This window comes from Lepidochelys olivacea (assembly GCF_965140295.1).
Source record: "Lepidochelys olivacea isolate rLepOli2 genome assembly, chromosome: 5".
Lineage (NCBI taxonomy): Eukaryota > Metazoa > Chordata > Testudines > Cheloniidae > Lepidochelys > Lepidochelys olivacea.
The window spans coordinates 24168713-24191509 of record NC_140415.1 but is presented as its reverse complement, the minus strand read 5'-3'; the positions used below and the strand labels follow the sequence as shown (position 1 = coordinate 24191509).

Here is a 22797-nt window from a genome sequence, read left to right as displayed (position 1 = left end):
TCTAATAAGACATGTTTGTTGACACTTCAGCTTTGGAGCACTTCTACCCAGCATCTCTCTACAGTCCCAGCCATGTTGCCCATTAGGGATGAGGGGGCAGAAAGAAATTTTGGCTGCATGAAACAATAAAATTGCAGTCTCTAGTCCACGGGTGCAAGCATAGGGAAACGGCACTGAACATTGAAACTATTTTCCACAGTCAGGGCTAGTTCTAGCTGATATCCAGAGATCCTAGAAATCTGTTTGCTACGGAAAAGCATGGAATTTGCATTTTTATAGAGAATCTTTAGTTTTTATAATTTTTGAAAAATAAAATCCTATATTAACTATTAACTACATTTTACTGTAAGTACCAGTGTCACTTATTTCAATGCGCGCAACCTCCCCTCTTGTGGTTGATTTTAAATTTACATAGCTAAACATATTCCAATAAACTGCTTCCGGCGTATAGGGGTTCGCGTTTCAATGCATCTCAAAGTTCACTTCAGCCTCCAGATGTTAATAATTAAAGTTATGAAATGATGCCAAAAACTTAAAATCACCCTTAAAGACCATGTCACTGAGTTTGTCAAGGTCAAATTTCAAGTTGACGATAATGTTCTGTTCTGTACTATATGCAGCAAGGCTGCAGATTATGTCTGAAGGCAGACAATTACAAATTGCAACTCTATTAATTTGATTATAATAATTGATGTCACTGGTAGGCTTTGAACTTGCTTAAAAATTGTAAATATATCAATAATGCACCGTGTTCAACTGATACTTATATATATTGTGGCTAGGGAAACTAAAATTCAGCGTTCCATTTTAATCATGGAAAAACATGGATTTTTATGGTTGGGTTTTTTTGGGGTTTTTTTAGAATTTTGATTTTTTTTTTTTAATCCTGGTAAACTAGGATCACTAATGATATCTTACTCCTGAGGGTAATAGAGGCACAGAAAGCATAACTGCTACTGGCATCCCAAAGCCACTTGTGCCCACATGCCACCAGCTTGTTAACTGCAGTGGTGCCTGCTGAAGATATTGTAAAGTGTCCTGGTAAAGTGTCCTATGGCAGAGGAAGAAATAAGGCAACGATGCCTATAAATCTTTAAGAGAATTTGCAGAGTATCTCCATGAAAGTTTCATAGAGATCTCTCAGAAAGATAAAAGGGACATCACTTTGTACATAAACAAACTGCTCCCTATTCCCCTTCCCCCTGCCTAACCCAACAGGGAAGTAGATACCTATTCTATCTCACCTTGTATGAGCAAAACAATTGAAAGCCAATACCACGGCTTGTTAACTTGGGAATGGGCCAGGCACCACCTTTAAATTTTAATTTGCTAAGGAAAATTGTATGTACTGTACACAGTTACCAAAGGTCCCTTCCCCTTTATCGGTCTCATCCACGTTTGGCTGGTTAGACTGTTGAGGACTATCAAACAGGTCTTGGCTCATGGCATGGCTGGAGTCCCCATGTCTGCCACCTCTTCTCCTCCTCCTTGCTGTTTAGCAGGGGTCTCTGTCTTGTGGGCCTCCAGGGTAGCCACAGTAGTTTGGGGGGTGCTGGTGTGGTCTCTGCTGAGAATGGTATGCAGCTTGTTGTAAAGGTAGTAGATCTGTGCTCAGTATTAGATCTATTGTTGACCTCCCTGGTCTTGTGGAATGCCTGCTGCAGTTCTTTCACTTTCATGCAGCACAGCTGATAATCCCTGTTGTAACCCTTCATGTACATCCCCTGTGCAATCTTTTCCTAGCTGCCCACCTTTCTACAGCTGGTCCATAACTGTGCTTCCACAGCCTCTTCTCCCCACAGGCCAATATATCTCCTGTGTTCTCCAGGCAGGAGCTCTGCAATTGTGTGGAGTTGGCATGGTTGGTTGGGCAGTTGCACACAAGGGAGAACTGCTAGGTGTACTTGCCCAGATGGGCAATCAAGAAAAGACATTTCAAAAATGCATGGGACGTTTTCAGGGGCATGGCTTCCCATCTCTATGACTCCTGGACAATGGAGTTTACAATTGTAACCAGAGCAGTCACTATCCCAGCGAATAGGGCATTGTGGGACAACAGCTGGAAGACTGTTAGGGTTGAATCCCACTTGGACCGTATTGACCTCAGTATGTTGACTGTGGCTCTAACTCTTTAGGGAGGTGGTTTTACTATATAATCAATGGGGCATTTACAACAAGCTTTAGAGCAGACATATGCACAAATAAGGTCAATGCAAGACAACGTACATCAGCCGAACTTTGTAGTGTAGTAGACCAGGCCTGAGGTCTCAAAGATACAGCTTGCCCTGGAACCATAAGATAGGGATAGGGCTGTTATGCAGGTCCTACATTGCACAGAGAATCCTTATTGTGTTGGCTGCTTTCTGGCCCCTTGCAGCAGTGATTTGGGGTTCTAGATTTTTGGTGTTTCATTCAGATAGTAAAGGTTACTGTGATAGGCAATAGACCATGCTGGACGTTACAAACCTAATGAAATGCTAAAAGACAAGCCAAGAGGATTAACATTAGTAAAATTATACTTATCTATACACAGACAAAAAGAAAAGGCAATTACTAAGACTATTATCCAATAGTTTAGCCATAAATGTAGGAACCTAAGAAGAATACAGATATTTTTGCATTTTTTTAAATTAAAAATGGGTTGAGGGGAGAGGCAGTTAGCTTGGATTTAAACATTCTCTTGCAATGTTTACGACCCCAAAATTGTTTCACTGAGTAGAACACGTGAACCAAAAACAATCAACCCCTTCACTTTATCACTGACCAAATGCCAGATATCGCATAAATGGTGAAAAGAAATGAAGTTTTTAAAATGTTGATGTTTAGTTTGATGGTGGCCTTTCAGACTAAAATCGATCAGTACAGCTGATTTAAAAGATTAAAAAAAAACCTTTTGTGTAACATCCCCAAAAATTATGTTGACAAGTAAGGAAAAGAAAAACTGTGCAATGGTCAGTTAAAAATGGACAAAAGATAATTAAATGTTAACATTGGCAGAAGTGTAACAAAAAATGTACTTTTGTTTTGTCAGAAGATGGCAGCAAAGATGCAAGTTTCTTCAGCATATAAAACTGGTTCAAGGGGGCGACCTGTTTATAACATTGGATTCAGAGAACTGCTATTTCTGAGATAAAAAACCAAACACTATTGAGCTCTTGTATGATTACGTTTCTCACCTCACACTCACGCAGTTTAACTACCGATGGGAGAATTAATTGATCCAGCACCTCAGTTGGTGTAAATAGTTGTAATTATTGATTTCAATGGAGCTATGATGATTATTACCAGCTGAGTGTCTGGCCTGTTTTGCCTAATGTCAAACTCACTTGAAAGTTGTGGTTGGAAAGACTGACTGGAATTAGAATGTTATTGGGTTCACATTCTGCTTAGAAGAGACTGAAAAAAGGAGCCAAGGAAAAAAAAAAGCCAGTGAAATAATAGGGAGAAAAATTGCAATGAGACTGTGAAACAGAGAGACTGGTGCAAGGGAAGTGGGAGTGAAGAAATGGGAAAGAGGTAAACATTTTAATAAAAAAAAATAGATACCACATACCCAGGCCACACACTTGTACCAGCCTCTTTTGGGGGATCCTTTTAGCCTAATCTGTGTAGCACAGCTTCCCTGTAGGTAGAAAAACATATTTGAACGTTTTCATGTTTGGTTTAAACTGAAGCATCCTTGTAGGAGAAATAAGGATTCAAGGAAGAAAAGGTCCACAAACTCTCACTAGTTTTTCAAACAAGAACATATTTGACAAGTTTGCCAAAAGCTGAACTCCATGAAATTCATCCATCCCTACTTAGTGTTAACAGTACGTAACTTCAGGCAGGACTTGGTTTTTTCCATGAGCCCCTCACTGCTGGACTGGCTGCTGAATCCACCCTCCTATTGAATTTACTGTCAAAAATCTAGGATTCCGTCTTTAAAATATAGAGTTTTTAATTATGGCTTCTTGCCTTTATGATTGTGAATCTTCTAATGGAATCTGATGCAGAGTTGTGCTCTGGAGTCTGCAAATAGCCAGGAACTATAGCCTATAGACCCCTAAACCATCTACTTCATATCATAACTCTTATTCTATTATTTATTTTCATTCTGTAAAGTGGCATCTATAATGTGCCCTTTGCCCCCCACCCCTGAGACAATTGACAAATGCCTACATATGAAAAAGCAGAGTCCGAGTCAGGAGTGAACTTTTTCTTTTGTCCAGTTTTTAGTGAATTATCTTTGGTTGGGCTAGTCTGGTACGGTGAAAGGGCTAGTCTGGTACGGTGAAAGGCCTCTCTGAATGATGCCAGTAAGGCAGAAATGAAAGAATAAACATTGAAGGAGCTTTAACAATACATGAAGTACAAAAAAAAAAAAAAACCCCAAAGGAAACTGACACTTAAGCACCTGTGTGAAAATAACTTCATGGGTCTAGTTTAAACTGGTATACATTAGGAATATTGAGAGATGAAGCCTAATCTTTTGTTCTTAATTCACCTTTTTGAGGCCTCTGAATCATTAATGCAGTGGTGTCTTAGGGGCATTAGATAAATAGCTAATCTTGTATATTAGTAAAGGGTCCAGTTTTGTTTTTACATCAATTGCGGCTTGATGGGCAGGGTGACTATAGAATCCAGTCCTAAAGGTATTGCAACAAATTATTACAGTTTTCTATTAAAATGTACACCCAGAAACTCCAGATGGAGGTTTTATTTCTGTTTTTCATTTTAAAAAAATTGACTTTTGGAGATTGGTTTCAGAAATATACCCCATTTGTGGCTCTCCAGGTGTTGCCATTACGCACTTTGAATCTTATGTTTAGACTGTGCGAAGTGAGGTTTAGGACTTCTGGATTTCCCCTATATTTTCACTGACTCACTGTGTGACCTAGGCAAATCACTTAAAATGATACTCTCAGGTTAAAAAGTTGGTATATATATTTTTAAAAAGGTTCTTAACTATGTTATTAATCCTGTTAGAGTATTAAAACAAAACAATTCCAAAAATGTAATTTAAATTTTCTCTCCTCATCCCCCCAACCCCACCTTCTGTCTCTGTGGCACACCCTGCTATTTCTTACCTCACTTAAAACTGCCTAACTTTTAGAGCAAACTGTACACTTTTCAGCATCACCAATCATCCTACAAAAACAAAGCTTCCCTGCACATAAATGGGGTGCAACCAATTACATTCAGTAAAATTTTAACCCCAAAATGAGAGTTTTTTTCTGACCACAGTATTTGGCTCTTTATGCTTCTTCATATTGTGTAACTCAGTGTTTAAAGTTAAGAAGTGTGGTTTTATTACTGATTTTGTAGTAATGGAACTTTGTTGATTTCTGATAACCATTCCCTCCCCACCCCCCAATAGATATTCTTGAAATCTTTTTTTCTGGGATGGGCTGTAAACAGATCTCTTTTCTGAGCCCCCCAAAAGGACCACAGTGGAAATGTTTAAATAATAACACAAACAAAAAGGGAAGTCTTGTTTCACAAGACAATAATGCTTCACATTAAATCCACATCTAATTCTTTATTACCAGTCCTGTACTGAAAGCATTGTTATTGAGTGGGGCCTATTAATCCTTTGGTTTTCAAGAGAGGCCTTGCTGCATGACAACGTATGCTAAACCACCATAGAATATTACTGCATTTGAATGGTCAAAGGTAGAACACACATGGGGTGTCAGATGGGTTAATGGGAGTGGTGCTCACATATTGAGGAAAGACTAGGAGAAACTCTTGTATGTAAAAAGAAAAGGAGGACTTATGGCACCTTAGAAACTAACCAATTTATTTGAGCATAAGCTTTCGTGAGCTACAGCTCACTTCAACGGATGCATACTGTGGAAAGTGTAGAAGATCTTTTTATACACACAAAGCATGAAAAAATACCTCCCCCCTTTTCTTTTTGCGAATACAGACTAACACAGCTGTTACTCTGAATCCTGTTTGTAAAGAACTTCTACTTCCCACCCTCTTCTAATTCTACATTTTGTTAGCTGGCTATAGTGATGTAGAGTTATAACCAGTGGAAAATCAAAAAATTTAACTTTGGACACCAGTAGAAAAATAAGATAATATTCACAGTTCCACTTCACAACATTTGTTTCAAATGGTCTAGTGTCTGGGGCCTATCGGATAGCAAGTTTGTGACCTCGGTCCAGTTCAAAGTGGACATGTGTTCATATCAAAAAACCCCCATCATAATGGGCACTAGCTGGCAGCCTTATTGCCAGTCTTCATAGAAAGACAGGTGACTGACATGGCATGGAGTTACAGATTCCAAAGCCAGAATGGACCATTGTGATCATCTAATCTGACCTATATAACACAGGTCACACAACTTCCCTTGCACAGGGCTTTCTTTCAAGGAAATCCATCCAGATCAGGGTTGAGGCACAGTAGCATTGTAATATAGGGAAGCTGAACACATTATGTTGATAAATACAGACTTTAGCGTCCTGAGCTGTCACTTTGGCACCTTCCACGGGCATGACTTTTCCAAAATTCTCTTTATTATGCTCACTAGGGTTAGAAATGAATTCCAGGCACTGAGAACAGAGTCCAATCGCTCTCTCTCAGGTGCATACGCACTTTGCTGTTTAAAGTGATGTTTTCCCTAAAAATACTAAGAAAGATATTGTATTTTAGGTATTAGGGTCTTTTAACCTTTATTTTATTGTATTCATGTTGTTGTTGTTTTCCAGACATTTCCAGTGAAATATATTTTGTTTGCAATGCATGTTCTTGGATTATTTCTTAGCCATGACTCAAATGTTCTGGTGATCATCTCATGTACAGGCTTTATTATGATGTTTCATGGAAACATTCCAATAACATTTTTGCAAAAAAGAGAGAGAGAGAGAGAGAGAGAGCTGCATCTGAGCAAACAACAGCATCAGAGCAATATATAACAGTTTGCTCAGTGAATCTTGTCTAAATGATCACTGCCAGTTATGTAAAAAAAAGGTATTTTTTTATTTGTGTCCTCTTCATATGGAAATAGTTGAACTAAGACTGAAAAAAATAATTCTGAAGTTGAAAGTTATTGCAAGATCCTATAGTTCATATGTAAGGAATTGGTCCATATCTAGTTCAAGGAAGCCCTAAAATGGGATTTTGAGTGACTTCAGTATTAGCTACTACAGTAAAAGCTGTTATCCAGCATGTTGAGAGAATGGGGGGTAAGTCAAAAATTTCAGTTAACTAAGAGGGAGGGAGTTTGGGTACAGGAGGAGTTTCGGGGTGCCAGATCCAGGCAGTGCTCACCTTGGGCGGCTCCCCGCAAGCAGTGTCATGTGTGGAGAGGCACGGCCAGGTGTCTCTGCGTGCTACAGGAGGAGTTTCGGGGTGCCAGATCCAGGCAGTGCTCACCTTGGGCGGCTCCCCACAAGCAGTGTCATGTGTGGAGAGGCACGGCCAGGTGTCTCTGCGTGCCGCCCCACCTGCAGGCACTACCCCACACTCCCATTGGCTGCAGTCCCCAGCCAATGGGAGCTGCGGAGCCAGCGCTTGGGGTGGGGAAACACATGGAGCCCCTGTAGCCATTCCTATGCCTAGGAACATTGATCACAGCCAATGGGAGCTGCAGGGGTGGCGCCTGTGGGCGGAGGCAGCACATAAAGCCACCTGCCCACACCTCTCCAGACATGTCGCTGCTTGCGGGGAGCGGCCCGAGGTGAGCACCACCTGGATCTGGCACAACGAAACCCCTCCTGTGCCCCAACCCCTGCCAGAGCCTGTGCCCTGCACCTCCTCCCAAAATGGCGGTTTATAGAGCTTTTTGGTTTGTGAAGTGCCAGATAACACAGCTTTTCCTGTATATGTAATAGGGTAGGAGGATTCCAGAGGGAGCTATGTCCAACTTTCCCAGGCCAATAAAAGGATTACCATGCTTCACAGCCTGTAATGAGGGGCAAATAGATGGACTCCCACTCTCTTCGTGGGGAAAATAAAAACACAACTTATTTGTTCTCCTGCACAAATCACTTCTTCCCCAGCTTTTTCACAGTTTGAAATAATATGGGCAATTGGTTCATCATCTTTAATATTTCTCCTCACCTCCCCTGCCAAGTGGCTTCTGCATTTACACACACAAACACACACTTACTTCTCGGTATGAAGCTTCCACTCGGTATGAAGCTCGGTATGAAGCTTTTTTCCATCTTCTTCCTGTTTAGAAAAGGGGGAGGAGGGAGAAATACTTACTTTATTGTTGCCACTTCCAGCCTCACAACTCGGACCCACCAGGGGCTGCAATTTGCACCCTCACTATTAACAAGTCTCAAGGACTAAATCTGCCTATAAGACCCTCACATGTCCTTGGAACCACAAGGCCTGACTATTTTAATGCCTTCTTAGCAAGGCTTTCAAAAAAGCTAAACGGAGAATGCACACACATGCCTGTTTTTTGTTTTTAAATTTCACAGTGATCACCGTCACAATTACAGGGATAGCTGCACGTCTGCCCCCTCTCTGATCCCTGTGAATGCATCCTTTTGGATGTCAGTCCCCATGCCTTTACCTCTCCTGAGGTGGAATCACTTGATTCTCCCACTCTTAGACCAGACCCTGGGCTAACAGTACTCTCTATCAGAGAGCTGTAGCTCACAAAAGCTTATGCTCCAATAAATTTGTTAGTATCTAAGGTGCCACCAGTACTCCTTTTCTTTTTGCGAGTACTCTGTATGTCGACCATGGTTACCCAGCAGATCTGGCTGGACATGCTACCTGCGATTATTATGCTTGGTAGCCTGTGACCAGTGGTGAACAGAGTGACCAGACAGCCTTCTTAAACCAAAGTATTGTTTAATCTTGAAAGTAGGACTAAAGCTGTCATCGTGACTCAGTGGGTCACGTCTGAGAATACCAAATTCAGAACAAACTGCTGAGAAATAGACACACTCCCAAAAAACTGGTGGTTATTCTTCCATAAGGTAGACACAACAAACCACAACAAAAGTAAACTCCTCTCACACCACATTAGCTAATAAGAGGTCAGAAATGAAGCCTCCTTAGGTATTCCAGTTCTAGATTGAACACCCAGATTTAATGATGAGTGATTATTTAAAATCAATTTCATCAAGCAAAGAGTTCTTCTGATCCCAAAGGACCAGCCACATACCAGATCAATATACAACTCAGATCTTACCCAATATTCACACTGGTGCCAAACCTTTAGTATCTAATATCTAAAGGTTTATTTATAAAAAAAAGAAAGTGGTGAAAGTTAAAATTGGTTAAAGGAATAAACTGCTGGCTTAAGTCAAGTCTCTGGTTGCTTCCAAATAATTGGAAGGTCCTCAGTCTCTTGGTTAGAATGCGCCCATGAGTATAAATCCATAGTCCAGAGGTTAGAGCAGGAAAGAGGCAAAATGGAGATGTTTCCAGGGCCTTCTATAGCTTCTGCCACGTGGAGGGAAAGCTCTCAGTTTCAGTTTGTGGAAAGTTACAGGCACACAAGATGGAGTTCAGTCTAGTCACATGCCCTTGCATGCTTCGATGAATCATAGCAGAGGCCATTACCCATATTCTATTTAGAACATCCACAGGAAGGCCCATCAGGTAGGGATACTCCTCTTCTATAGTGCATTGCAAGTTAAGGGACTATTCAAGTTGAATAGTTGAAGAACACTTCACACTCTGCTGGCTAAACTAGATGTAGGTACCTTGTGGGAGTTACCCAGGAGCAAACATTTGAAATACAGGTACACAGACAATATTCATAACTCCTGATACAAAAATGATGTATGCAAATAGGATAATCATATTCAGCAAACCATAAAACTTTTTCATTGACACCTTACAGGATATACTTTGAACAAGATTTGTTGCAATCATATAACAGTGGTAGGAACAATGATCTACATGGTCATATTTTAATCATATAATGTCACAAAAGCATAAGGATTTTTAAAAATAGAACAGATATTAATACAGCAAGTGGTCTACACATATGTCTAGCTTACCTGGAGTCCTACTATCCTTGGATAGAGACCCTACACAGGCCTCACTTTTCCAGCGACCCCTCACCTCAGGGCTGGATTACCCAATAGGCAGAATAAGCACGTGCTTAGGGCACCAGCAAAGTATGGGGCACCAAAAAAAAAAAGATTTTTTTAAAAAAAAAATTGATATTTGATATTAAAAAGAAAGCATCAAAGTAGTCATCATGGGAAAAATCAGAAATTTGTTAGACTTCCTTACACTCCACACTCTTCCCCCATTTCTCTCTTCTCTTCTTACTTATCCCCACCTAAACCAGGGAGGCGTCCTACTAGCGTAGATTGAAATAATGTGAAGAAATCAGATCCTGTCATGTATTGCAATAAATTTGTTTTATTATTGATATATTCTTCTGATTTATATGTACTTGATTCGTTTTTTTTCTTTTTTATATATACACACACACAGAGAGAAATAGTGTACGTTGTGTAATTTGTTTTTGTTTTTTTAAGTTCAGATAACTGAGATAAGGGGTAGGATGAAACGTAACCGAATGGAGCACAGAAACGTAAACTGGCGGAAGAAAAGAAACAAAATAAGTGACATTTTCCAAAATCTTCCAAAGCTGACATCATTTTTCAAAGCGAATTCATCAGAAGCAACATCTTCTCTCAGTAGCACAGACTTCGTTCCAAAACCTGTAGGTGTTTCAGAGACTGACCCTTCTTCTATTGGTGAAACAAACACCATTCCAGAACATGTGGATGTGTCAGAGACTGTAACTGATCATCCTACTCCTGGTGGTAAAACAGACATTGTTCTAGAAGATATGGATGTGTCAGAGACTGAAACTGCTCATGCTGTAAATAGGAGGAAAGATCCTGGTATTTGGGTTGATTTCAGTACCGATGATGTAGCTTACTGGATAGATTGTGGACCAAATGACTGTCAACACCACAATGGGCCATTTGAGAAATCTCGTCAGACTTTTACCAACGGCAAACAAACAATATGTGATGAACTCACTGGTCTAATGAGTGACAAAGTTCGTTCAGCTATTGTGGATGAAATAAGTATTGCTGGGTACTTCAGTTTATCTGTCGACTCTACACCTGATCTTTCACATATTGATCAATTGAGTATTGTACTAAAATGTGTCCCCCACAGATGGAAAACCAGTTGAACGATTTATAATATTCCTCAATTTGAAAAGCCACACTGGTGAAGAAATGGCAAATCAAGTCCTGCCTTCTCTGTGCCAAGTTTGCAAAATAGATTTCTCAAAGAGCAGAGGTCAATCTTACGACAACGCTGCCAACATGTCAGGGCGTTATCAAGGAATGCAGAAGAAGCTTTTAGAACAGAACAAATATGTCATATTCATACTATATGCTGCCCACTCTCTCAATCTTGTTGGCCGCGGTGCTGTTGATTGTTGTCCGGTGGCAATAAGTTTTTTCTCAACAGTCCAGTTACTTTATACATTTCTCTCTGCCTCAACACACCGATGGGCAGCTCTTAAAACATATTTGGGCAATGATCGTTCATTGAAATCTCTTTCTAATACTCGCTGGGAGGCACATGCAGTGGCAACAAGTGCAATTCTGGAGTCCTATTCAAAGTTTGTGGATGCATTAGAAAGTATAGCTGAAGACCAATCACAAAAGGGAGATATTATACGAGAGGCAAACAAGATGCAAGAACTAGAGTTTATATTCATGTTGACCATGTGGAATGAAATTTTACAACACTTTTACCACACAAGTAAAGCTCTCCAAGAAAAATAACTGGATTTGAACACATGTGCAGACCTCTGTCAATCATTAGCAGACCACTTACACACTTTGAGGAATGATTTCAGAAGATTTGAAGACATATCAAAAGATATCTTGCCTAATATTAACGACAAAGAAGCCCAGTCCCACAAGCAAATCAGGAAAAAACAAGCAAATGATAGGAGTGCAACAGAAACAGCATTGAATCCTAGAGACAAATTTCACGTATCTACTTGCTATGCTATAATTGATACATTTGAAGCTCATATGAAGAGGAGGGGTGAAGTGTACAAAGTAGTATCAAGTAGATTTTCTTTTCTAAATGATATGGACTTATCTGACAAACAATATTCACAAGGTTCCCAAAAGCTAGTTGACTTGAACATGAATCTCTGTGGAGAAGTACACCAGTTCCACTGTTATATGTGCGCAAAGTTTAATGAAACAGGAAAAATGAAATTCAGTCACATTGATCTTTATGACGCAATATTGAAAGATGGAATACAATGTGTATTTCTAAATGTAGAGCTCATACTACATATTTTTCTAACATTGATGATTACTAACTGCTCCGCAGAATGCTCTTTTTCTCAGTTGAAAAGAATAAAAATATCCTCAGAGAACAACGTGTCAGGACAGACTTGATTCACTTTCCCTGTTGTGTATGGAAGTGGACATGCTTCGTCAAGTCAGCTTCGATGAACTTATCCAGAACTTTGCAATCAGAAAAATCTAGAAAGAAGCTATTTTAATTTCAGCATACATGTAAGTTTTGTGTCATTTCAAAAAATAAAATTTTATTTTACGGTATAGTATTGTTTTTATTTTGAATTACATGTTGGGGGGGAAGGGGGGACCATAATCTTTTCAGTGCTTAGGTTCTCTAAAGGTCTTAATCCATCCCTGCCTCACCTCTAGGGTCTGGTTGTCAGTCTTTGTCCCCTAACAATCTCTCCATTTGCTTGAGGGAGTGTGACCTTTTAAATCTAGACAGGGTCTTTGTTCTCAGGTGTTCACAAGCTTGGATCTCCCCTTGACAAATTAGTCCAGGGAGCTCAGCAGAGGGACAGAGGCTCTTGCATTGTCACTTCAGTGTGGACATCTCAAGCCATTGTTTAGCCTTCTTGTTTGTTTCCCAACAGTCCTATTGATTTAACCCATTAGTCATACAGTAGACATCCCGATAACCAGGTCAACATGCAGCGTTCATAAATTACTACAGAACAGCCCCACTTCTGCTACAATCATATTATGCTGACCCTGCATTCTTTATGTGGGCTATGAATGCATGGGTGGGGGGGGGGAGGGCGCTAGTTTTTAAGTTAGCCTGGTTAGCTGCACTGTGGGAGGACCTAGTTTTGAGGTTTTGTCCATGAGCCTCATACTGACTAGTAGCCATGCTCAGGCACCATCCCCATTGTAGGAATTTCACCATTGCGCCTTAGGTTGTCCTTTTCCTCAAAGGATTTAACCTCCTTGGGTTCCCTCCTATGGGGGTCTAATCTCGATGCTTGACCTTGAGGGATAATGATGCCTTCTAGTTTACTTTTCTAATTCTACTTCCATAGCTCACCATAGATGACCTCAGAAAGGCTGTAGTCTATTTTGGAAAAAAAATGCTTTGCTTTCTGGATGTATTTATTCTTGCTACAGTCCTCCTTCCTGCCTATCATGCAAATAGTACAGGCTCAGAGGAGTCCCAGGTTCAAAGTCTTCATTCTCTCACTGCAGGATGGCTTCTCCACACTCCAGAAGGCTACACAAGCTGGCACTGTTTGATAATACTTGTTGTTTACAGAGAATTTACTATCTGCAAAGCATCTTAACAAACCTTTGCAAATCAGTCATTATATCACCCTCCACTTAGGGAGCTAAGAAAATACTATTCCCATTTGTACTGAAGGGGAGACTGAGGCATAGAGAAATTAAAAGACTTGTTCAAGACCATCTAGTGAGGCAGTGGCAAACTGGGATTAAAACTTGGAAGTTTCTGCCTTCTGGTCTGCTCAGCAGACCACTTAATTAAGCTGCTTCATGTACATTGGTGCTGTAATTCCTTATGTTCTGAATACAAAGGAAGTTCTTTAATGTCAAATATATGCTTTTTGAAGAAAGAGGTTTAATTGTTTTTGCAAGGTACCCAGAATACTTATGTTCACTTAAAAAGTAATATAGAATAATTGACAGTGCATGCATGGTGCTTGGGAATATTTCAGTGCTTTCCTATTTGTTTCTGTCGGAACTGCTGGAGTTATACTAGGTGTAGCCTAATTGGAAAAAGAATGAGTAGCCCCATGCTGGACTCACGTTTGCTTTTGGATTTCTTGCTCAGTTCAGTACTTTGTTCTTCTCCCAATAATGACAGGAGGATGAAGGTAAGAAGCAACGGTGAAGTCTGCCCCCTGTGGGAAATGCTGGGATGCTTTTTTGTGTGCATGTGGACTAGCTCCTGCCGGTCTTTCAAAACAAAGACAATTGAACTCTCTCTCTCTCTCGAGATTTAATTTTAAAACTGAGCTATAAAACTGCTTGACTTGCAACCTCACCTCCCCCCCCCAAAAAAAACCACCGTTATCCTGATGCCCCTTTCCCTGAAAAAGGATAGAAAAGTTTAATAGCAATAACTGTATAAAGGAATAGGAAGTAAACAAGATGCTTATTCTCTCAGAAAGCCTTAACTCCCCTTTAGCTTGCTACAGTAGTACATACTTTATTCTGTCTGCTTTGGCACCAGAAATTTAAAAAACAAAAAACAAACAAAAACACACCAAGAATTTTTCTCTCCTTTTGACCTAGGTCTGTAAGCGCACATACAGGAAGACTGATAACCTTTTAAAGCAATAAATTTTATTTGCCATAAAAGCATTTACTCCTGCTGTCAGCAGAAATGAAATTTATAACTAAAGGAAAGAATAAAAAGTCAAGTGTGCTCTTAGAAAGTTCAGAGTAAGCAGCATGCAACTAAGACCTTCCCTGCTAAAGGCCTTTATTTCTTTGATATGTTTCAGAGTAACAGCCGTGTTAGTCTGTATTCGCAAAAAGAAAAGGAGGACTTGTGGCACCTTAGAGACGAACCAATTTATTTGAGCATGAGCTTCCGTGAGCTGCAGCTTACTTCATCGGATGCAAGTGTAAATAACACCACACCCCCTAAGGCCTCCCCATCTTTGATGTGTAAATGAGGCCACCCCTCTCCCCTGAGGCTTTTAAACTGTTCAAGAAAGTATTCTGTTCCTGTGTCTGCTAGGTCCTGCCTTCCAGCTCTACGATCCTCTGTTGCTTTTGGCTTTTTGATCTTTTGCTCACCACACTCTACAAAAAGTGGTTTTATTAAAATATCAAATGGCCTCCTTCTGGTCAAATCTAATGGCCTCTTCTCTGTCCTCATCTTTTTAGGTCACTGTGGTGCCTGGGCCACTGCTGACCACTCCCTTCTCATTCATTGCTCTCCAGACTTCTGTCTTGGTTTCCTTTGGTTCCTGCTCCATCCATCTGTTGGTTTTCCTGAGAGCTCAATCCTCAGCCCCTTTCTCTCCCTCAATGCTCTCTCTCACGGTAAGTTTATTCATTCCCACCTCACTTTTACTATGTGAAATCAAATTTATTTTTTCACCCAGTGTCTCTTGTCCTCAGTCCAGTACGTCTCCCTCTCTTCTATGCTACCTGCCAATATTTTAGCCCAAACTCTTGTTATCTCCTGACTTGACTTTTGCATCTTCCTGCTCTTTGGAGTCCTGGTCCCCTCAGGATCTAAGCCATCCAGAATGCTGCTAAGATCAACATCTTCTCCCGTTATTCTATGGTATGTCTTGCCCCTTGTTGAATCTCTGCATTGGCTTCCATTCTTCTAAAACTAGTTTAAAACATCTTAACCTTCAGAGCACTTGTGCCTACCTACATATCATACTATCTACTCCTATACCCCTTCTCTTGTCCTTAGCCCCACCTAAGCCTCTCTCTAATCATTCCCCCTCTCATGTCTTTGTAACTTCTCTCTCATTACAACTTTACATATGTCTTGAATAGTTTTTCATTACTACAGGACAAGACTCCTGCCTCACGAAGTTCCTACAAACATACCTATTCTGGGAAGCCTTCAAACTACACTGATCACACCAACCTCTGATTAACTTGGCATTATAGGTTTTGCACTATATTATAGCCAGCTCCCCCCCACCCACGCACAAAAATCAGGGATTACTTTTTTGCATTCTCCATATATAAACTTGCTGTTTGACTTTTTGGCGCTATAGAAATGATAAATAATTAGGAGTCTTAAAGCCTCTCTCTCCTCTCTTTGTAAAGGAGGTCACACCTCCTAAAGACCTGTCTCCTCCCATTTGGTAAGGCTAGTGCTTGAAATCTCACTCAAGAATATTGTTCAGAAGCCATTGTGAAGATCCCTTGATATAATCAGACAATTGTCTTCTGTATGTGGGATTAGCTGACTGGGTCACATCAAATGTTGGCCTCTCTGTTCCAGTATGACACACTTGATCCAGAGGGAGGAAAACAAGGCAAACATATCTTTGGGATGTGGCACAGTCACAAGAAAATCCAGACTGTCTCACCTACATCAGAGCTGGTGACAAATCCACCAGCAGAAGACCACAGCCCTCTTGCAAGACATACCAGCTATAACATCTTACCCCCACTTCCTTCCACCTAAAAATGTGGTGGCAGGCAATATTTTACTTTCAATATATTTTTTGTTCCAAGAAAAACAATTATAACATGTTTGCCAAAATGCTTCAAGTTAAAAAATTAAAAAACAGAATTGGAAGAAAATTTGTTTATTGGAAAACATCTGTTTATCCTTACAGTAACAAAATGTACAGGAGTTCATTACCTATCAATCCCTGTATTTTTAGAAGGGGTTATTAGTTCTGCACAGGTTTCCATTAGCATACGCTCTAGAGATTCCATAGTAAATAGAGCAACTGTTTCTTTCCATGGCAAATGCAGCAACTATTTCTTTTTAACTTTGTTTTTCTAGTGACCTGAATTGAGGAACTGCAACAAAAAACACAAAGAAATAAAATGTTAAAAATATTCTATACAAATTGTACATCTGTTAAGGCTGCCTGAGGACAAGTTGTTTGATAAATGTCTACTTTTTTCAGACATGGGAATTCTTAAGCAAAGTGGGATGCTTGGTATGTTCATTTGCATGCCAATACCCAGAATGCTCTTCCAGCTCTTAGCTATTTGATATTTGTCTCCAAGCTGTAGGAAGAAAACAAAAGGTTTTGATGAGCTTGTGTTTTGTGGGCACTGAATTCTTTAGTATGGCGTAGGGGTATTATTGTGTACATTAAAGTGGAAACCCTTTTTTTCAGTTGCTAGAGAACTTTTTTTTGTTTTGGTCTTAGACTTGTTCATTGTAACGCAGATGTGATGTAGATAAGGTAAGCAAGAATTGATTGGACACTCCCTGTGTTAGACCCTGCTGAGTTAATCTCAAGTTAATAAATTAGAACTTATTGCAATTTTTATTTTCGAAGTGCTGCACAAAATGTATTTAATTAATCTCCCTCCCCTCTACCCCCACCCACTGAGATAGGCAAGGTGGTAACCTGATGAAGAATAAAGAGCAGGCCTGATCTGCAGATATAATGTCGGTAACTTGGGCAGAATCTAAAAATAGCTCCTGCTGAGAAATAAAAGACTTTTCCCTCTTTTCTAAACAAGCTAACGCCATGCATTCACTTCTGAGAAAACAACTGAAATTTAAATCAATATATCAAGTAGTGACTGAACTTGGGCAGTATCATGTGTATTTTTTTTTGTTTAAATTACTCTTCAAATAAAAGTAAAACCTCTGACTGTCTTTTTCAGATGCCGTTAATGATGAAACACTATATAAAATAATATATTATAGTCCCCACAACAGACTTCTGACTGTGAGGAAACCCCGTAGGCTTCTGCCAGCAACACTTGCATTACTATGAGTGAGCAGCAGCTCAGTAGGCCCTTCCTCTGCATTGTGAATGGAACCCCCATCCACAAGGTGGGGGGCAGCTTAATGAACACCTGGCTCAGCTGAAAAATGTTGACACATAGAGAGCGAAGGCAAAAGGGACCTACAGTCCAACAGCTCTCAACAATGTGGCAACAGCTACTGAGAGAGGAGGAAACATTGGGCAAGGGGAGGGTGTCAGAGTAAGGGAGAGACGTAGCAGCTGCTTCACTCAGAAATGAGGGAGTTAGAGCACAGGGTGAACAAACCCCTTTGAGATGAGAGAGTAAAAGGCATGGAAGACCTTCCAGTGAGGAGACTAAGGGGGCAGAGAAGGCACAACTGGGGAGAGATAATTGAATACAGGGAGCAGCATAGTAAATAAAGGGATTAGTTTATGAGGCTAGATCACAAGACCTAAATAGGTGTAGTTTAGCTAAGGATATGATAGCTTTAAATTACACCAGAGATGTGAACATCAGGAAGGGAGGGGAGTTATTTTAGAGTTGTACACATGGGTATAACTAGAAGTAATGGGATGGAATTAATAAAAATCAGATTCAGGTGGAAGAAGAAAACTTTTCAGAGTGGCAGGTATGTATATTAGACTCTGGTCTTTTCTCCCAAGAGAAGTGGCAGAAGCCCCATTGCTAAGGGCTTTCAAAACTAGACAGAATACTAAAAAGTACCCCAAAAAGAGCCAGCCGGCAGGCCTAATAGGTTTTTTTCATTCCCAATTTCTCTGATTTTGTTCATTATGCTCCTCCTATGTTATGACCCTTGCACAAGCAGCTAGGCTCCACTTCTGAACCAAAGGAGGCTCAACAGTGGCCTGAAGAGCCCTACACTAAAAGTCATCTCACTAAAATTTCTGAAAATCATTGATTTGCAGTACAGACTCTGGACACTAGAGTGAGCTGGGACTCTAACTCTCCCTAAAAATAAAGAGTTAGTTTTATGTAGATCTAATGTGAGTTAGTGATGAAGGTCATCTACAAAATCCTTTAGACTATGGGCATTTTTACAGAATTTAGTCAAACTCAGCAAATTAACATTTTCCATTGTCTTTATGATGTACAAGCTTATAATGAACATTTTCCATGAGAAAACTCTGAGGCTAAACTATAGACTTGAATGCTGAGTTAGTGGCTTGCTTAGGTAATAAGTTAAATTGCGAGTTAGATTCGAGAGAAGTGCCCTGGAAAGGGAACATATGGTTTCTATTAAATTAGCACTTTATTAAATTGCAAATGGCAGAACTCCTAAAGCACACAATTGTATTTAATTGAATTATTTGAGTAAGCACTTGCTGTTTTGGAGTAAAACCTGTCTTCCTACACCGTACGCTATTTCGTTTCAATTCAAGTACATGAAAGGATATCCATTTCTGTACCTGGATTTATATCTAAAATAAATCATGTGTTGTATTTAGTTAGCAATTAATTTGGTATGTTTCAGTGTAAAGGGAAAAAATGGACTTGCACTTTTTTTTTTTTGCTTCTTTATGAAGTACAATGGCAGCCTTTAAGGAGTTGTTTTAAAGATAGTTCTCTCTTTTACTTTGGGAAGAGTCTAATGACCAGAGAACTAGCAAAATGTTGACATCACAAGAGCCAAAAAAAGTGAAAGCTGAGTAACTGAAATAAGATGTTTAGTCAGAATATTTAAAAACCCTTTGTTTTTAATTTGTTAATATCTATTCAGCTTTATTGGCTAATTACGCTCTTGGCAAAAGGTTGCCTAAGACTCAATACCTTTTCCCTGCCGAGCCCTAAGAAGGCCTCTATCAACAACAGGAAATAGAATTGACATTCCTGATAGCGTAACAACGAACTCCCTCCCCCCCCACCCCAAAAAACCCCCACACACCAAACCCTTTCAGATCCTCTTTATATATCATAAAGGAGAAAAGAAAAAAAAAAGGGGGGGGACGACACACACAATCCTAACTTCTAAAAAAAATCCTTTACACATCACCTTTACAGACCCAGTCCAATGCTTGAGTGCCTCCTGTGAGTTCCCCAATGTCCATAAACAGTGATGGAGGAAGAAAAATAGTGTCTCCCCACTGAAAGAACAAAGAATGTAGGCCATACTTACAGGTGGGGGACTCTATCTTGGAACGCAGTAACACAGAAGGAGATTTGGGGGTCATGGTGGATAATCAACTGAACTTGAGCTCCCAGTGCAACACTGTGGCCCAAAGGCCTAATGCATTCCTGGGACGCATAAACAGGGAACTCTTGTGTAGAAGAGGTTATTTTGCCTCTATATTTGGCAATGGTGCAACAGCTGCAGGAATACTGTGTCCAGTTCTGGAGCTCACAATTCAAAAAGGATGTTGATAAGCTGGAGAGGGTTCAGAGAAGAGCCACAAGAATGATTCAAGGATTAGAACATATGCCTTATAGTGATTGAGCTCCTTCAGTCTATCTATTTAGCTTAACAAAGAGAAAGTTAAGGGATGATTTGATTATTGTCCATAGTTATCCACATGGGGAACAAATATTTAATAAGGGGCTCTTCACTCTAGTACAGAATGATGTAACATAAGCCAATGGCTGGAGGTTTAAGCTAGACAAATTCAGACTGCAAATAAGTCATAGCTTTTTAATGGTGAGAGTAATTAACCATTGGAACAATTTACCAAGGGTTTTGGTAAAGAGCTATGCTCTTGAAATTATTCTGGGGAAGTTCTGGGCCCTGTGTTATACAGGTCAGACTACATGATCACAATGTCCTTTTTGGCCTTGGAATCTAAAAGGAGAGAAGATTGGCAGTGGTGAGAACAGTGCCCTCTGCTGTTACTTCTACTGCACAGTGTAGAGGGGTACCTATAACTTTACTTCTTCTGAGTACAGGTACCTACTTTGAGGCCTGTAACAGAGTCCACTCACCACTGTGGTTTTCTTTGTGTCAGGTAACTTGACCCCTCCTCCCCCCAGCCAGGTTTCAGTCTTTCAGCCCACCCCTTCTGGAACCACCACTGGGGGCTTGTTCACCTGCACATCTACCAATGTTATATATGCCATCATATGCCAGCAATGCCCCTCTGCCATGTACATTGGCCAAACCGGACAGTCTCTATGCAAAAGAATAAATGGACACAAATCTGACATCGGGAATCACAACATTAAAAAAAAGGTAGAACACTTCAACCTCTCTGATCACTCAGTAACAGACTTAAATGTGGCAATTTTGCAACAGAAAAGCTTCAAAAACAGACTCCAAGGAGAAACTGCTGAGCTTGAATTAATATGCAAATTAGATACCATTAACTTGGGTTTGAATAGAGACTGGGAGTGGCTGGGTCATTACGCATATTGAATCTATTTCCCCATATTAAGTATCCTCACACCTTCTTGTCAACTGTCTAAACGGGCTATCTTGATTATCACTACAAAGTTGTTTTTTTCCCCTCCTGCTGATAATAGCTCATCTTAATTAATTAGCCTCTTACAGTTGGTATGGCTACTTCCACCTTTTTATGTTCTCTGTATATCTATCTATCTATGTTCCATTCTATGCATCCGATGAAGTGGGCTGTAGCCCATGAAAGCTTATGCTCAAATAAATTTGTTAGTCTCCAAGGTGCCACAAGTACTCCTGTTCTTTTTGCGGATACAGACTAACACTGACTGCTACTCTGAAACCTGTCATTGTCCAGACTAAAAATTAAAAAAACTGTCTTTGACAGAAAAAGAACTTCCACCCTCTCGGACTCTTCTTTCGCCACTCTCTCCCCCAGTTATTCAGGGTCTCTCCCAGGCCTCCCTGCTCATTCAGGGGCCAGTAGGATCTATCTAGCTCCCTTCAGTCTCTTCCCTCCAGCCTTTCCCTAGCTGGGCCCTCTCAGTATTTAAACCTGGCTTTTTCCATACAGGTATCACCCAATTCTTCTCAGGTGAGGCCTATCCTGTAATCAGCATTGGCTTAGCTCCAGGTTCTCCAGCTCATGGGGCAAGCCACCCTGTTATAGATAGGGTTGCAAACCTTGTATTTCAAGAAGTAAAGGACTGCTTTCCTAGCACTCCTGCCCCACCCCTCCTCTCAATATTATCATCATCAATAAGTGGCACTCACCTACACTTGCTAGCAGTATTTCTTGCTGCTTTTCACAGCACTTAGCAACTCCCAATCTTGTTGTACAGAGATTAAAAAAAAATAAAAGGACATCCCCTGTAACAAGGGACTCTTGGCAATCCTAGACAGGGCCATTGAATGTTGATCCAGCTAGGACACCATAAGTACATGTGTATCTGACATTATCAGGTCATCTGTTTATAATGATTTTAATAGTGGGACAGGCAAAGTAGAGGTTTATATTTCAATACTGGGCATCACAGTCAGGTCATGAGTGGCCAGAGCTAGTAGTCATAGCCAGAGCCCACAGTCACAAGACAGGAGTCAGCTGGCTCAGAACACCAGGAGGTCAGAAACAGGACACAAACTGGAGATCAAAATCACAAGTCAGGAACCAGAGTCAGGATATCAAGGGGTCAGACTCAGGAGACAAACTGGTGGTCAGAACTACAAATCAGATGCCAGGAAATCAAGCCAGGGGAGCAGGAAGCACAAGGCACACAGTCCAGAACAGAGCAGAACCTAGTTGTTCAGGTAGCTTTCTTTTCCTGCTGCTGGCTTAAGTCAAGGCCAATCAGCTGCTCCAGGACTCCACCAATAGGACTGCAGAAGTGGCATCCAAAACAAGGTTGGGGTTCATGAGTCCCAGGTAAGCAAGCATCAGTAAGCTACCAGATGGAAGGTTGGTGTATAGCTATGTCTGTAAAGCCGGCAGCCCTAGGTTTAAAACATGTGGGTCATGACACGGGGTCTCCTTCAGGGAAATAGCTACTTATGCCAAAGTATAGAGCAGTTTTGTGATGCAGTCAAATGCATAGAATGCCCGACTTTGAAAACCTCTAAGGAAGATTCCACCACCTCCCTAGTGAACCCATTCCAGTGCTTCACCACACTCCTAGTGAATTAGTTTTTCCTAACATCCAACCTAAACCTCCCCCACTGCAACTTGAGACAATTACTCCTTGTTCTGTCATCTGGTACCACTGAGAACAGTCTAGATCCATCCTCTTTGGAACCCCCTTTCAGGTAGTTGAAAGCAGCTAT

At 40.5% G+C, this 22797-nt stretch overlaps 1 long non-coding RNA gene across 6 annotated transcripts in view; it reads right to left on the bottom strand.

Moving 5' to 3' along the window:
- LOC311520683 overlaps positions 1 to 22797 on the bottom strand; it is a 450923-nt gene that overhangs the window by 1971 nt on the left and 426155 nt on the right. For 4 of the 6 annotated variants that reach the window (XR_014711660.1, XR_014711661.1, XR_014711663.1 and 1 more), the window contains 5 exons: positions 16561 to 16724; positions 8102 to 8163; positions 3554 to 3622; positions 2227 to 2285; positions 1363 to 1564 (listed from right to left, as the gene is read on the bottom strand). This is a non-coding gene — a long non-coding RNA (uncharacterized lncRNA). Of the gene's footprint in view, positions 1 to 1362; positions 1568 to 2226; positions 2286 to 3553; positions 3623 to 8101; positions 8164 to 16560; positions 16725 to 22797 lie in introns of all 6 variants that reach the window. The other 2 variants (XR_014711662.1, XR_014711665.1) reach the window with 2 other exon arrangements.